Source organism: Schistocerca gregaria, chromosome 1 (genome assembly GCF_023897955.1).
Source record: "Schistocerca gregaria isolate iqSchGreg1 chromosome 1, iqSchGreg1.2, whole genome shotgun sequence".
Lineage (NCBI taxonomy): Eukaryota > Metazoa > Arthropoda > Insecta > Orthoptera > Acrididae > Schistocerca > Schistocerca gregaria.
The window spans coordinates 867731392-867746129 of NC_064920.1; the positions used below are offsets into that span (position 1 = coordinate 867731392).

The window sequence follows — 14738 nt, forward strand, 5'->3', positions numbered from 1 at the left end:
TATTCCTTTTTTTGGAACAAAATGTCTATAATGCTGAGAGAAAAGTAAGTAAATCCTTTTCACCTGCAATTGTTTGAAAATCTGAGTCATCAATTGTATCACAAACAGTTGATAATATTTCCTGAATCCATCACCTTTGCAAGAAATAACAGCATGATGCAATACACAAAAGCACACGGACTTGTACTACTACTGAAGTAAATTCCTGCTTGCTTTCTCTAATGCATCAGCATTGAGGTGCACTATGTTGGCAACAGGACAAAGCTGGAGCTGTCCCACTATGCAAATAAATTAAAAATGACTTGTGTGAGTACATACTTGAGGATAATTACATTTTTTTGAAAAGTGGTCTTGCACAATTATCAAAATAATCCCTTCATTTGAATCTATATGACGTGGAATTTCAAGTTCCAGACAAAAATGTTTGAGGCCTATGTCTGTGACAATTGGACTGACCTGAAAAATCCAAACCACTGGCTACTAACCAAATAGAAAATTCATAATCAATTAGCTCAAATCACAAAATTCATAAGAAACAAACATTACCTGCTACCATAAGACAAGCAGAAGTTAGTATTAGGAGCACAAAGGTTCACTGATACAGTAAAGCATCAACAATGATTACAACTCATGTCAAATATGGGAAAATATTCCAGTTAAGCAAAATTATTCATGTTCATACTGTAATAAAACATGGCAAAAATGATTTTGTAGGTGATGTTCAGTCACTATCTAATTATTCCATGTTTTAATACAAACAGTTGTCTGAATATAAATATATGTGTTGGCACTTAAATGATTTAATAGGAAAAGTGGAGTAAGTATTCAATGATATCCTAAAAGAGTAGTGGAGGAAACACAATGACAAAACCTGTATATATCACTTATTTGTGACACTGATGTGAGAACGTATCCCAACAAAAGTGGTCCAACATGGGTGATGTGAAAGAATCTGTGGCAAACTCCAACATGGAAGTTAAACAAACCATCTACAAAATAAGTAATACATAAAAGCACAATCATAATGCAAAGCAGAGTAATACACTTGACAATCTGAAACATAGTTTAAACTCTATGCATAATTGGTGTCTCAAAGAAACAGTTGATGTCAAACCACAGCATCAAACCAAAATATCTCCTATCTGACTGGTGCCTTCCTCATACTGATAAGCCAAAGCATATATCTCATCAGGAATGTGGTCATCATGCAGCAAAAATATGCTACTAATGCTGTTGTCACCCTAAGACATAAAACCAAAATATCTCCTATCTGACTGGTGCCTTCCTCACACTGAGAAGCCAAAGCATATAGCTCATCAGTACTGTGGTTATCATGCAGCAAAAATATGCTACTAATGCTGCTGTCACCCTAAGACATAAAACCAAAATATCTCCTATCTGGCTGGTGCCTTCCTCACACTGATAAGCCAAAGCATATATCTCATCAGGACTGTGATCATCATGCAGCAAAAATATGCTACTAATGCTGGAAGAGACCAGATAGAGAGGCCATCAATCTCATCGGATCAGGGAAGAATGGGGAAGGAAGTCAGCCGTGCCCTTTCAGAGGAACCATCCCGGCATTTGCCTGGAGCGGTTTAGGGAAATCATGGAAAACCTAAACCAGGATGGCCAGACACAGGATTGAACCATCATCCTCCCGAATGAGAGTCCAGTGTGCTATCCACAGCAGCACCTCACTCGGTTGTATAAATGTGTAAATAAGGAATATAGTACCAAAGTATAAAAGAGTTGAAGCAGATACTGCACTAGCTGGGGGCCTCATGCTTGCCAGGCACATAGCACATAGTACACATAGAAAGTGTAACCCCCCCCCCCCCCCAAGGGTTGATCAAATTAAACCTCAGAAAATATCATCAAAGTAGAGTGTATTACCAAATTTTCAAAGTCGGCATAAATCCAAAGGACAGAAGTATGTATTAATATGTATGTGAATGTGGTACTGATGTATAATGGTGCAGAAGTAGATACTACATTAACTGGTGCCCTTGTGCTTGCCAGACACGTGGTACATAGAGAGTGTACCCCCCCTCCCAGATAGTTAATCAGATATGAACATATGGCTTCAGCTGTGTGATGTTTCTGAAACCATATAGCTTAAATGACTTTCGATAAATTAACCTAAATGCGTTTGGATGAGGTGTGGCTAAGATCTTGAATGATCCAATGTATATATCAAACAACTTTTTTGTTTCTTTGTTAATTGCTTTTGACTTTTTGTAACTTTTAATCAACATGAGCTCTCTCCTTTAAAACAAATACCTTGGAGATTTTTGTCATGCTACTACTTCTTCTTACCATGTTATGCTTCCATATTTTTCTACACCACCTCTTCCCTCCCATCAGTTAACTCTGTACAAGTTGGAAACTCAATCAATTCACCCAGTAAGGTTATCATGTTTCTGTTTAAAATGAACTTCATATGGTGTGAATCCAGCTGCAATTTTTTTCAAACTATTTATAATGTCTTTAAATTGAATTACATAAGTGTACCAATTTGTCTGATCCTTGGAACAGTACGTTCTGCACAACCTACCAATTTCCCTCACATACCTCTCCATACGATTGCATGATGGAGAATACACAGATATTAAAATGTGTTTAATGTCCTCATTGTTAATAAATTCCTTTCTTGTATGAGATGTGAACTGACTTCCATTATCTGACAGTAAGGCATGTTGTTTGCCAACATTCCTAAAATAGCCATTAGTCAAACGCTGAATAATTTTCTTACTTGTACATTTTCTGAAATGGTACAGCTTTACCAGTTTTGAAAACAAATCAACAGTAACAAACAAATAAAAATTTCTGAAATAAGTCAGTTCCCACTGGTTCTGACTTTCCTTGTGAAATTATACTCTGCATGTAACCTTTATGATTCTGGTTGGTAACCTATACTCTCTGACATCAGTCACAAGAACTTTAACACTTCGTAACCCTCCTGGAGATACTATCAAAGTACACATTCTCCTGTATCTTTTGGATACACTTCATGGATACACAATGGCCATAGCTCTTGTGTATATTGTTAATTAAAGTGTCAGTATATTGTCTAGGCCAGCAAACCTTTAATTTATCCGTATCGTGACTACTTGTTCTAAATAAAATTATTTTAAACACTTGGGAAATACTGCTTTACCTTATCACACCCTTTCTTACCAAAATAGCTCTTGACTAGTTCCCATGCCTAATCCTGATTTTTATTATGGCTCAATTATCTGTGCCAATGGCCTTGCCACAGTGGTAACACCGGTTCCCATCAGATCACCGAAGTTAAGCACTGTCGGGCTGGGCTATCACTCGGATGGGTGTCCATCTGGTCTGCTGAGCACTGTTGGCAACCTGGGTGCACTCAGCCCTTGTGAGGCAAACTGAGGAGCTACTTGATTGAGAAGTAGTGGCTCCAGTCTTGGAAACTGACATACAGCCAGGAGAGCAGTGTGCTGACCACATGCCCCTCCATATTTTCATCCAGTTACAACTGTGGGCTGAGGATGACATTACTGTGTATTTCTTTTTAGGTAATGCCTTCAAAGGAGAAGAAATTGTGGGTGAGGATATAGTTGGTCATGGAGACTAGGAAGGAGGTACTTGGTTTGGAATCCATAGGGCATCTGGAAAGGTAGTGTTAACTTTCCAGAATTTCTTATTCTTGAACCTTGCCTCACCATCATTCCCCAAATCCCTCAACATCCATACTAACCTTATATCTGGAAAGAACCACAGTCCTCCATCTAAAAACTGATTCTGATCTTATAATCCTACCTGTAGACAAAGGCTCCACCACTGTATTTTTAAACCGCAAGGATTACGTACCAGAAGGACTCTGTCAGCTGTCAGATACTTCCACTTACAAACCATGCCACAGTGATCCCATTCCAGCAGTCCAGCAGAATCTCCAATCACTACTCAAATCCTTAGGCCCATCCCAGAACCTCTCCCCAGAGTCCATCTCTCTACTTACCCCTACCACTCCCTGCACTCCCACCTTCTACATGCTTCCTCAAGTCCATAAACCCAACCACCCAGGACACCCCATTGTTGCGGGTTACTGTGCCCCCACTGAGAGAATCTCTGCTTTCATAGACCAACAGCTTCAACCTATTACCTGGAACCTATCCTCCTATATAAAAGATACCAACCATTTCCACAACCAACTCTCCACAGTTCCTCTCCCATTACCACACGGTGCCCTGCTCTTCACTATTGATGCCACCTCCCTGCACACAAACATTCCTAATGCTCATGGCCTTACTGCTGTTGAACACTACATTTTCAGATGCCCTAGGGATTCCAAACCAACAACTTCCTTCCTAGTCTCCATGACCAACTATATCCTCACCCACAATTACTTCTCCTTTGAAGGCATTACCTACAAACAAATCCGCAGTACAGCTATGGGCATCCACATGGCACCATCCTATGCTAACCTATTCATGGGCCATATAGAGGAATCCTTCCTAAAAACCGAGAATCCTAAACCCCTCGCCTGGTTCAGATTCATTGATGACATCTTTGCTATCTGGATTGAAGGCGAGGACACCTTATTCACATTCCTCCAGAACCTCTACAACTTCTCCCCTATTTGCTTCAACTGGTCCTACTCAACACAACAAGCCACCTTCCTAGATGTTGACCTCCATCTCAGAGATGGCTACATCATTACCTCCGTCTATATCAAACCTGCTAACCACCAGCAATACCTCCACTCTGACAGCTGCCACCCGTTTCATACCAAGAAGTCCCTTCCATACAGCCTAGCCACCCATGGTCACCGCATCTGCAGTGATGGTCAGTCAATCTTTAAATATACTGAGGGTCTCACTGAAGCCTTCACTGACCATAATTATCCTCCCATCCTTGTACAAAAACAAATCTCCCATGCCTTATCCTTCCAGTCTCCCACCACCTCCCAAAGTCCCACAGTCCAGTCACAGAGGACCATTCCCCACATAACTCAGTACCATTCAGGACTGGAGCAACTGAATAATATTCTCTGTCAGGGTTTCGATTACCTCTCGTCATACCCTGAAATGAGAAATGGCATTCCCACTATACTTCCCACCCTTCCCACCATGGTACTCCACTGTCCACCGAACCTACACAATATACTCATCCATCCTTACACAACCCCTGCTCCCAATCCCTTACCTCATGGCTCATATCCCTGTAATAGATCTAGATGCAAGACCTGTCCCATACATCCTCCTACCACCATCTACTCCAGTCCAGTCACTAACATTACCGATCACATCCAAGGCAGGGCTACCTGTGAAACCAGTCATGTGATCTACAAGCTAAGCTGCAGCCACTGTGCTGCATTCTATGTAGGCATGACAACCAACATGCTGTCTGTCTGCATGACCGGCCACCGACAAACAGTGGCCAAAAAACAAGTGGACCACCCTGTAGCTGAACATGCTGCCAAACATGATACCCCACATCTCAATGACTGCTTCACAACCTGTGCCATATGGACCCTTCCCACCAACACCATCTTTTCTGAATTGTGCAGGTGGGAACTTTCCGTGCAATACATCCTATGTTCACGTAACCCTCCTGGCCTCAACCTTCGTTAGTCACTGTCCTCACCCATCCAACCCTCTCCCTGTTCCCATTCCAGCACTATACAGCCGGTATTTAACCACCACACCCAGTCTTTTAATTTCTTTTATTTTTTTATTTTTATATTTATTTTTAATTCTCTCCTTTCTGCTACTTACCCCCTCCCCCCTCCGCACCTTCTCTCCTACCCTCCATCTAAACTGCAATACTTCACTGTCCGTCACTCCCACTATACAACCCCTTCCCCTCCCCACCCCAGCCTCCTCCTTACTGCCAACCCAGTCGCCACTCCCATCATGCACTGGTGCTGCTTTTCGCAGTGTAGTTTCAGCTCTCTGAGACTGCAGATGTGTGTGCAAGTTGTGTTTGAGTGTGGCCTTAATGGCTGAAAGCTATGACTATGTGAATCTTTTTATTAAGCTTATCGCGGCTCTATATGGTGAGTAGCAACGTTCCTTCTCTTGTATTGTTACATTCCATCCTGGACTTTCCATTGTTTGATTTAAATTAGTGTTGTGATAGATATTAATGTACATGATGAATATGTGTCAAATATCGTGTGGTCAAGCTAAGGGGAGGGATATGTAGTGCTTCGAAAATTTTGGGGTAAGTTCTAGAAACATTTGGCACTCCACAGTCTCGAACACCCGATATTTTAATGATGAGGATGAGAGAGCCTTTTGACTGCACCACATATATCTGTGTGTGCAGGAGGCACAGCTGTTATGAGAAGCCAGGAGCTGCATTAAATGAGCAGCCCTGACAAGTGGTTACCAGCAGGGCCTTGGAATTTATATCAAAAATTCAAAGAGCGTTTCTATAATGTTTCATGGTTTGTGGTGTCATGAGGACTGTTACAGAGACAGATCAAACATGTATTGTATAGAGACTCTCACTTCATGTCCTGGCTCTGTCTGAGGCAGCATGTATTTAATTGTATGGGTGTTTCGTCAATTCTGACATTTATCTTGGAACCAGTTGGCTTGCTGGAGCTCATACAGAATAATTGTTACTTTGGAGATAAGACTGTATCAGGTTAAAGGGAATAATATTAACCAACTCTCTATTCTTGAAGTAAATCATGTACTCATAGAATCTTTCAATTCAACAACAATATATTTCCAACTCTCATTCCCAAAGTAACAGCAGCATCAATAGTCTCAAAATACTCATTAGCAACATCATCTGTGCCTACATGAACCTCAGCTTCAACAACACATGTCTCCACATCACAATCACAATCAAAATTCTAGAACTTGTGTCAGTGGGCACATAAACATAATTTAACTTAGATATATTATCCTTACTTTTCTCCACATCTTTTTCAGACAATATTGAATATTCATTATCACAATATAAGCTAACTAACCCATACTCATCAGCATTATCATAAATGATACTATAACAAAACATACAACACTCATCAAACAAGTTTGTCAAATCATCTGTGCCAAGATTAAATTTATTTTCTACTTTAGTAGTATTTTCACTCATTTCCATCAGCATGAAGTCCTAAAATGCTACATTGTAATCAATTCTGTTTACCTGGTAATTATTGTATCTATTTTGGTGTCTGTGACCTGAACTTTGCCTTCCTCTCCTACCTCTAGTCTGATTTCTGTACTTGTTCTTCACCTCAAACTTACAGGCTCCCAATGAGGTGCTCACCTGTTTTCCTCATTATTATTTTCATAGTATGTGTTACCATTTCTCCTTTGATTACCTCTGCCCTGTTCATTCATATTATTGTTTTTACTTTGGTTGTGACTGTCATTACCAAAATTATTATTACTTTTATTACCATCATATCTGTTTTATTGTTTCTGTTGTTGTTATTATGGTGGTGTTGTGATGACCCCCATTCTCAAAATTATCCTCCCAATCACAATCTAATATATCTACATATTTCAGAAATTTCTCAATAGTGTCATCTAGCCTGTAAACAAGACTCCACTGAACATGGCCAGGATTAATTCATCAAGTAGTTTATCTAAATGTGCTGAAGTCCTAAGCTGTTTTTCACAAAATTCTCACATTCTCATATTCCCTTCACAAAATCTACTTCCATTCAAAAATTTTGATTTTATTCACACCTACTTACTTTCTGACCATAATTTGTTTGAAAATAATTTTTCATACCCTGCAAATGTTATTTCTGAGTTAACATGCTGGTTAGCTCAGGATAAAGCTTCTCCATCTAAAAATCATTTATCAAATTTCACTTTCATATGCTCTAGCATGCCTTTTGCAAAGCTGTTCTTGCTCTGGTACAATTAATCGACAGGGTGTAGTTAAAAATCACCTTGAAAAATTTTCATAACAACATTATTACAATCGTTTTGAAACATGTTATTACCACTATATATACTTCTAAACATGTTAGTCTCTTATTTACAACTTTAGAGATGACTGTTTGAAGATTATTTGATACCTCATTCACTTTGATACTTACTGCAGAAATTTGCTCTGAAACAAATATGGAAATTTTAGCTTCTTGTCAATGAAATTATTTTCGGTTTTGATATAAGATTGTATGTTATGCAACTCTGTCTAGTTTATAAATGACAATGCAACTCTTTTGAGTTTCTAAATGACAATGTTTGCTGTTCTTTTTACTCAATCATTGACTAAGTCAACATGTTTGTTAACTAGCTGTAATTAAGTAACAGCAAAGTTCTTCAAACAATCCACTTTAGACTCTACATTGTCTACTCTTCCATTTCCACTGTTTATTTCTCTAATTGCCTTATTAACATCTTCCCCTCATTGCTTCTAGTTTCTGGTCCATTTTTACGAGAATATTATCTATTTTTCTAAAATTATTTTCAGTGTCCTCTCTACTTTTTTTTTTTTAATTTGCTCTGACAGTTTACTATATAGTTTACTATCTAGTAACTTAGAAAAATTTTCAAATATTTCTTCTCATTGTTGAAATCCACGGAAAAGTGAAAGTGTACTACTTGGTGAATTCTCATGGGTTAGCATGGGTTTGAGTGTTTTGATTTGGTGTCGATGCATGCAGCTGCTGACCCAATCTTGTTGTGATTCAGTCTCAGTCACGTGCAATGAATATATTGTTTCTACTCATTTTACCTAATTTTGTACAGCTCAATGAGATGGGAAAAAAAACTTCCGAACACTATCTTTCCTATAACATTTTTTAAGTATGTCACATGCAATTACTTTTACCTGACTTTGGCATACAAGTTCACTTCCTAACAGTTAACTGTTTTAACACTGTTACATAAATAGTGTTACTCATCTGAGAATCCATGCTGCTGGCTACTGGCTGTCGGTCCATTGATTAACATACTCATTTTTTTTCCCCATACAGTCCCAGTACTGGTATATGGCATAACACATTGTAAACAATTATTTCACCAGAAACATAATAACCATTACCATATGATGCAGTTTTACACATATCCCAGCTCCTTTCACAACGTTGTAATATACCATGGCAAAAATGTTTTTGTGGTAAAGTTTGGGATGTGTATCATTGCTTAATACAAGGAAAACAATATATGCTTAGTTTTGTGTATGTAATTAATATTCTAAATTATTTTGACTATTCCTAGTTAATACTTTCATTATAGAGTGAAACAGTAACTTAAATTGTATTGTTGACATATAAACAAACATAAATTCTGTACTAATTATAAACATTGGGGAGACAAAACAATAGCATTCTTCAACCATTAATTAATTATTCCAAAGCAATTAACAGTTTCATCAAAAGCATAGTTTGCATAATGATATTTGTTAATTTCATCATTTAAACAAATAATTTGGCTTAACCCTTGCAGTAGAAGAAACTGTTAAAAAGACAGAACTTTTTGATGTGTTCAGTTAATTTAATGAGTTCAGTTTTTTATTGTTGTTGTTGTTGTTGTTGTCTTCAGCCCTGAGACTGGTTTGATGCAGCTCTCCATCCTACTCTATCCTGTGCTAGCTTCTTCATCTCCCGGTACTTACTGCAACCTATATCCTTCTAAATCTGCTTAGTGTATTCATCTCTTGGTCTCCCTCTATGATTTTTACCTGCCACACTGCCCTCCAATGCTAAATTTGTGATCCCTTGATGGCTCAGAACATGTCCTACCAACCGGTCCCTTCTTCTAGTCAAGTTGTGCCACAAACTTCTCTTCTCCCCAACTCTATTCAATATCTCCTCATTAGTTATGTGATCTATCCATCTAATCTTTAGCATTCTTCTGTAGCACCACATTTTAAAAGCTTCTATTCTCTTCTTGTCCAAACTATTTATCGTCCATGTTTCACTTCCATACATGGCTACACTCCAAACAAATACTTTCAGAAACAACTTCCTGATACAGAAATCTATACTCGATGTTAACAAATTTCTCTTCTTCAGAAACACTTTCCTTTGCATTGCCAGTCTACATTTTATATCCTCTCTACTTTGACCATCATCAGTTATTTTGCTCCCCAAATAGCAAAACTCCTTTACTACTTTAAGTGTCTCATTTCCTAATCTAATTCCCTCAGTGTCATCCGACTTAATTCGACTACATTATCCTCGTTTCGCTTTTGTTGATGTTCATCTTATATCCTACTTTCAAGAAACTGTCCATCCCATTCAACTGCTCTTCTAAGTCCTTTGCTGTCTCTGACAGAATTACAATATCATCGGTGAACCTCAACATTTTTATTTCTTCTCCATGGATTTTAGTACCTACTCCAAATTTTTCATTTGTTTCCTTTACTGCTTGCTCAATATACAGATTGAATAACATTGGGGAGAGGCTACACCCCTGTCTCACTCCCTTCCCAACCACTTCTTCCCTTTCATGCCCCTTGACTCTTATAACTGCCATCTGGTTTCTGTACAAATTGTAAATAGCCTTTCGCTCCCTGTGTTTTACCCCTGGCACCTTTAGAATTTGATGGAGAGTATTCCAGTCAACACTGTCAAAAGCTTTCTCTATGTCTACAAATGCTAGAAACCTTGGTTTGCCTTTCCTTAATCTATTTTCTAAGATAAGTCATAGGGTCAGTATTGCCTCACGTGTTCCAACATTTCTGTGCAATCCAAACAGATCTTCCCCGAGGTCGGCTTCCACCAGTTTTTCCATTCGTCTGTAAAGAATTCACTTTATTATTATGCAGCAGTGACTTATTAAACTGATAGTTTGGTAATTTTCACATCTGTCAGCACCTGCTTTCTTTGTGATTGAAATTTTTATTGTAATTTCTGTAAATTAAACTTTGAACATTGTGTAGTTTCAGTAACTATTATTGTGAAGATATATAAGTACCCAAATTTTGGTCACGAGACAGTCAGTCCATGGCTGAGTTCCAGACGAGAAACCTGTGCTCATTAGAACAACAACAATGCTTCAACTTAACTATGAAATAAGAGTTACAAAATTTGACCATATGTTAAAACAATGTCTCTCTCTGCTCCATACCTACCTTCCTATTCTTCAAGAACAGTGAAATTTGTGGTTAGGTTTATACTGATGATAGCTATTCAACAGTAAACTGTAGTAGCAGCTTGTGGATGTTCACCTGAAAACTATTAATGAGGCTTATCGAAAGTTAAACAATAGCGCGCTGGCTATACTAAACGTGTATATAGGGGGTTGTGAAAAGTGGAAGTAAATAACTGTGAAATGTGAATGTGCACCTATTGGCTACATCATTTACAGTAGACATTATTGTACTTACACCCCCTATTTTTTCAGCCAGTATGTTGACACTGAGGACAACAAGTGAAGAAACAAAGAAGCCGAGCATCATTACATGCTGTGCCCCGAAGTGAGGACTATTGTATGTGGGCACAACAAACTAGAACTCATGAAATTTGACAGTGGAGTGAAATCAACAGTGGTTTACAGTGCAGTGGTGTGACAGCCAACCAGTGCATGGATTTGATGGCCACAGAATAACAGCAACCAATCAGCGAGGGGAGCAGCCACTCAGCATGCAGGTGGACACAGCCTACTGGAGATAAACAAGATGCATTGTGGAAAGAATTACACATTGCCATAGTATCTGTAGTAGATACTATTTATAACTCAGACATGAATGTAACTTTGAATGATGGGGACAAAAGTGCTATTGTAGATGAAATGGTAAAAGCATTATCTACATTGGGTGGTGATGTTAGCGAAATGAACGAAAACAGTACTGAAGTGGTTGAAATCATTAAGGTTAAGAGGGAGGAACCTAGTAGTGAAAGTCAGCAAGGGAAACAGTTTATGACAGATGGAAACTTGGAAGTGATGGTAAGGCAATTATGAATAGCATGTGTAGGGTGGAAAAGAGAACTGATAGCATTACAACTGACATGGTTAGCTTGAAGGCTGAATTGAAGACAGAAATTACAAAGGAGATTCAGGTAGTTAGAGCCAATCTTTCACAACTAAATAAGAAGTTTTATGCAGTAGTTAAAGATTGTGATGAAAATGTAAAGAGAGTAGAGCAGAATACTAACAAGAAATAAACATTAATTAGTAGTAAATGTGTAGAAGAGAGAAAGAAACTTTGTGATGACTGTAGTAGGAGGGTGGATGCTTCAGAAAAAGTGTAAAGCTGAAGTCAAAGCAGCCAGTAAATCTTGTGCAGAAAACAGGATTAAACTTGAGAACCAAATTGATCAGATTAAAAATAGTTTTGAAATCGAGGTAGAAACCAAGTGTGCAGTAGCAGTAGAGCAAAAACTGGTAAAAGTAAATAAAAATGTAGATTCAAAATATTCTGCAATAGAGAAAAAGATGGAAGAGGTACAAAATCTAAAACATAGAGTATGTAGTGTCCCAAGCAGTCCTTCATTAGTTAGTTGTAAGAAATTTAATAATTTTGTACTATATGGGGGAGTGCATCCACTGGATTTTATTAGGGCAATTAATGATTTGCCTGAAAAATGGAATGACAAAGAGAAAATGTCATTTGTGAGAGGTTTTCTGAAAGGGGATGCTTATGGATAGCCAACTCAGGCAGATTCGGGCAGAACTTTGAGAAAGCATTTTTAGATGAATATTGGTCCAAAGAGAAGCAGCAGAGAATTTTGAGTGAATGCTGGAGAAGAGAGAGATTTGGACACTAGGAAGGGTACTTTGAAAGGTTTCTGACAGCTTTGGATAAACAAACTGAAATATTTGGACATAGAGCTAGGTAGTGAATCAGTAGGCCCTAATTATGGGTTTGGAAACTAAGTTGTCTCAAAAAATTAGAGAATTGTTTGTACCTGCCCCTAGGGATAATATTAGTGATTTTTTGAATTATTTTGATAAGGTGGAGAGGATGAAGCCCTCAGTGGAAGATCATACCAGGAATTTTGATGACAATACTCAATCAAGTCGAGTATTTCAGGTAAATAGAATGAACAGGACTAACAACAGAAGAAATTCAAGGACTAGTTGGGTGGAGGATAGCCAGAATGGGCACAGAAATGGTAGGAGAAATTCAAGTAAAAGAAATGGAGAAGATGACTTTAATTCTGGATCAAACCATTTAAACTAGATAATGCTCCAGTTCTGGCTCGTACTAGAGCAGGTAGTGATGAAGAACCAATAGTATATAAATGTGCTGTAATCACAGGTAAGGGTAATGTAAATGGCAGTAGTAAGACAAGTGTAATTTCTAATTCTAGTGAGATGTTGAGTGATGGAGTGGGTAGCAATGCTTATCCTGTAAAAAGAGAGGTGGAAGTTATTGTAATAAAATCAAGTGATGAAATAGAGTGTGTTCCTGTTTATCAGAATGTCCAGAGTGTCAAAATGGATGTTAAACTTTTAAGAGAACATAAGGAATTCAGGTGTTTTGTTTTGTGGTCTAATTCTGGAGACAAGGATCAAATAATTAGTCAAGTATTTAAGGACAGTGAAAGTGACAGTGTGTCTGATTCTGACAGTAGTTGTGATGATGATAGCAGTGACAAATCCAGTAGTGACGAGGATGAGGTATTTGAATTTATAATTGATAATGATGGCCATGTGGTAAGTAAAAAGAGAAAAAAGGAGGATACTATTAGGCCTAAGGAAGAGTTAAGAGTTTGAGAGTGGTAATGAGGAAGAGGACCATGCTGTCTGCCATTTAACTGTGTTTGATAATCATTTTGATAAGCAGGATGATAGTTTTTCCAGGGAAAGGATTAATGAGGATTTGTTGTATGAAGAAGATCATGTGTTAAGTAAAAAGGAAGTGTGTCAAACTGTAATAACAGCAAAAGTACAAGGTATGCATGTTAAGAGTTTACTGGACATTAGTAGTGATGTGAACGGCATTTCGCAGGTGTTTTTTGAATTTATTAAGAACACAGAGGGCATAGTGGTGATGTATGTGTCAGGAATAAAAATTATTGGTTCTACTGGTAAGCTATCAAAGAGTGTGAAACAAGAGGCACTATTAACTGTGGAATGGGTAGGACATCCGCTGGAGTGCAATTTCTTGGTGATTCAAAATATCAGCATTCATGTAATATTTGAGAATAATTTCTGGTTCAAATAGCAAGTAGGGGGTTCAACATTCTTTGTTGGATTCATTAGTGGTGATAATGCTTACTCCAGCTGTCTGCCCCATTTTTTATGTTTCTAGAGGCAGTCAAACTCTTCTACTATCCTGTCTGTAGTTTATAAGTGAATCAAAAGCCATTCTGTCCTCAACTTTCATGTAATTTGATACAGTAGGATTCTTTAGTATAAAAACATGTTACATAAAGATTTCTATAGTGTTAAAAACAAAATATGTCTGCTTGTGTCTGTGTATGTCTGCTTGTGTCTGTGTATGTGCGGATGGATATGTGTGTGTATGTGTGTGCGAGTGTACACCTGTCCTTTTTTTCCCCTAAGGGAAGTCTTTCCGCTCCTGGGATTGGAATGACTCCTTACCCTCTCCCTTAAAACCCACATCCTTTCGTCTTTCCCTCTCCTTCCTGAAGAAGCAACCATCGGTTGCGAAAGCTAGTAATTCTGTGTGTGTGTTTGTGTGTTTTGTTAATGTGCCTGTCTGCCGGCGCTTTCCCACTTGGTAAGTCTTGGAATCTTTGTTTTTAATATATTTTTCCCATGTGGAAGTTTCTTTCTATTTTATTTCTATAGTGTTATTTATATATATTATGTTGTAGTAGCTATAAGAAATAGAATCATATGAGGATGGAAGAAAGTAAATTGGTACAATGGTTAAAG

General features: G+C 38.1%; 1 protein-coding gene and 1 pseudogene across 1 annotated transcript in view; both read left to right on the plus strand.

Annotated features, from left to right (window-relative positions):
* The window catches only part of LOC126278700 (uncharacterized), a 128627-nt gene that overhangs the window by 79439 nt on the left and 34450 nt on the right, over window positions 1-14738 (plus strand). The window lies entirely within an intron of this gene.
* On the plus strand, window positions 3244-3361 carry LOC126290549 (5S ribosomal RNA; annotated as a pseudogene).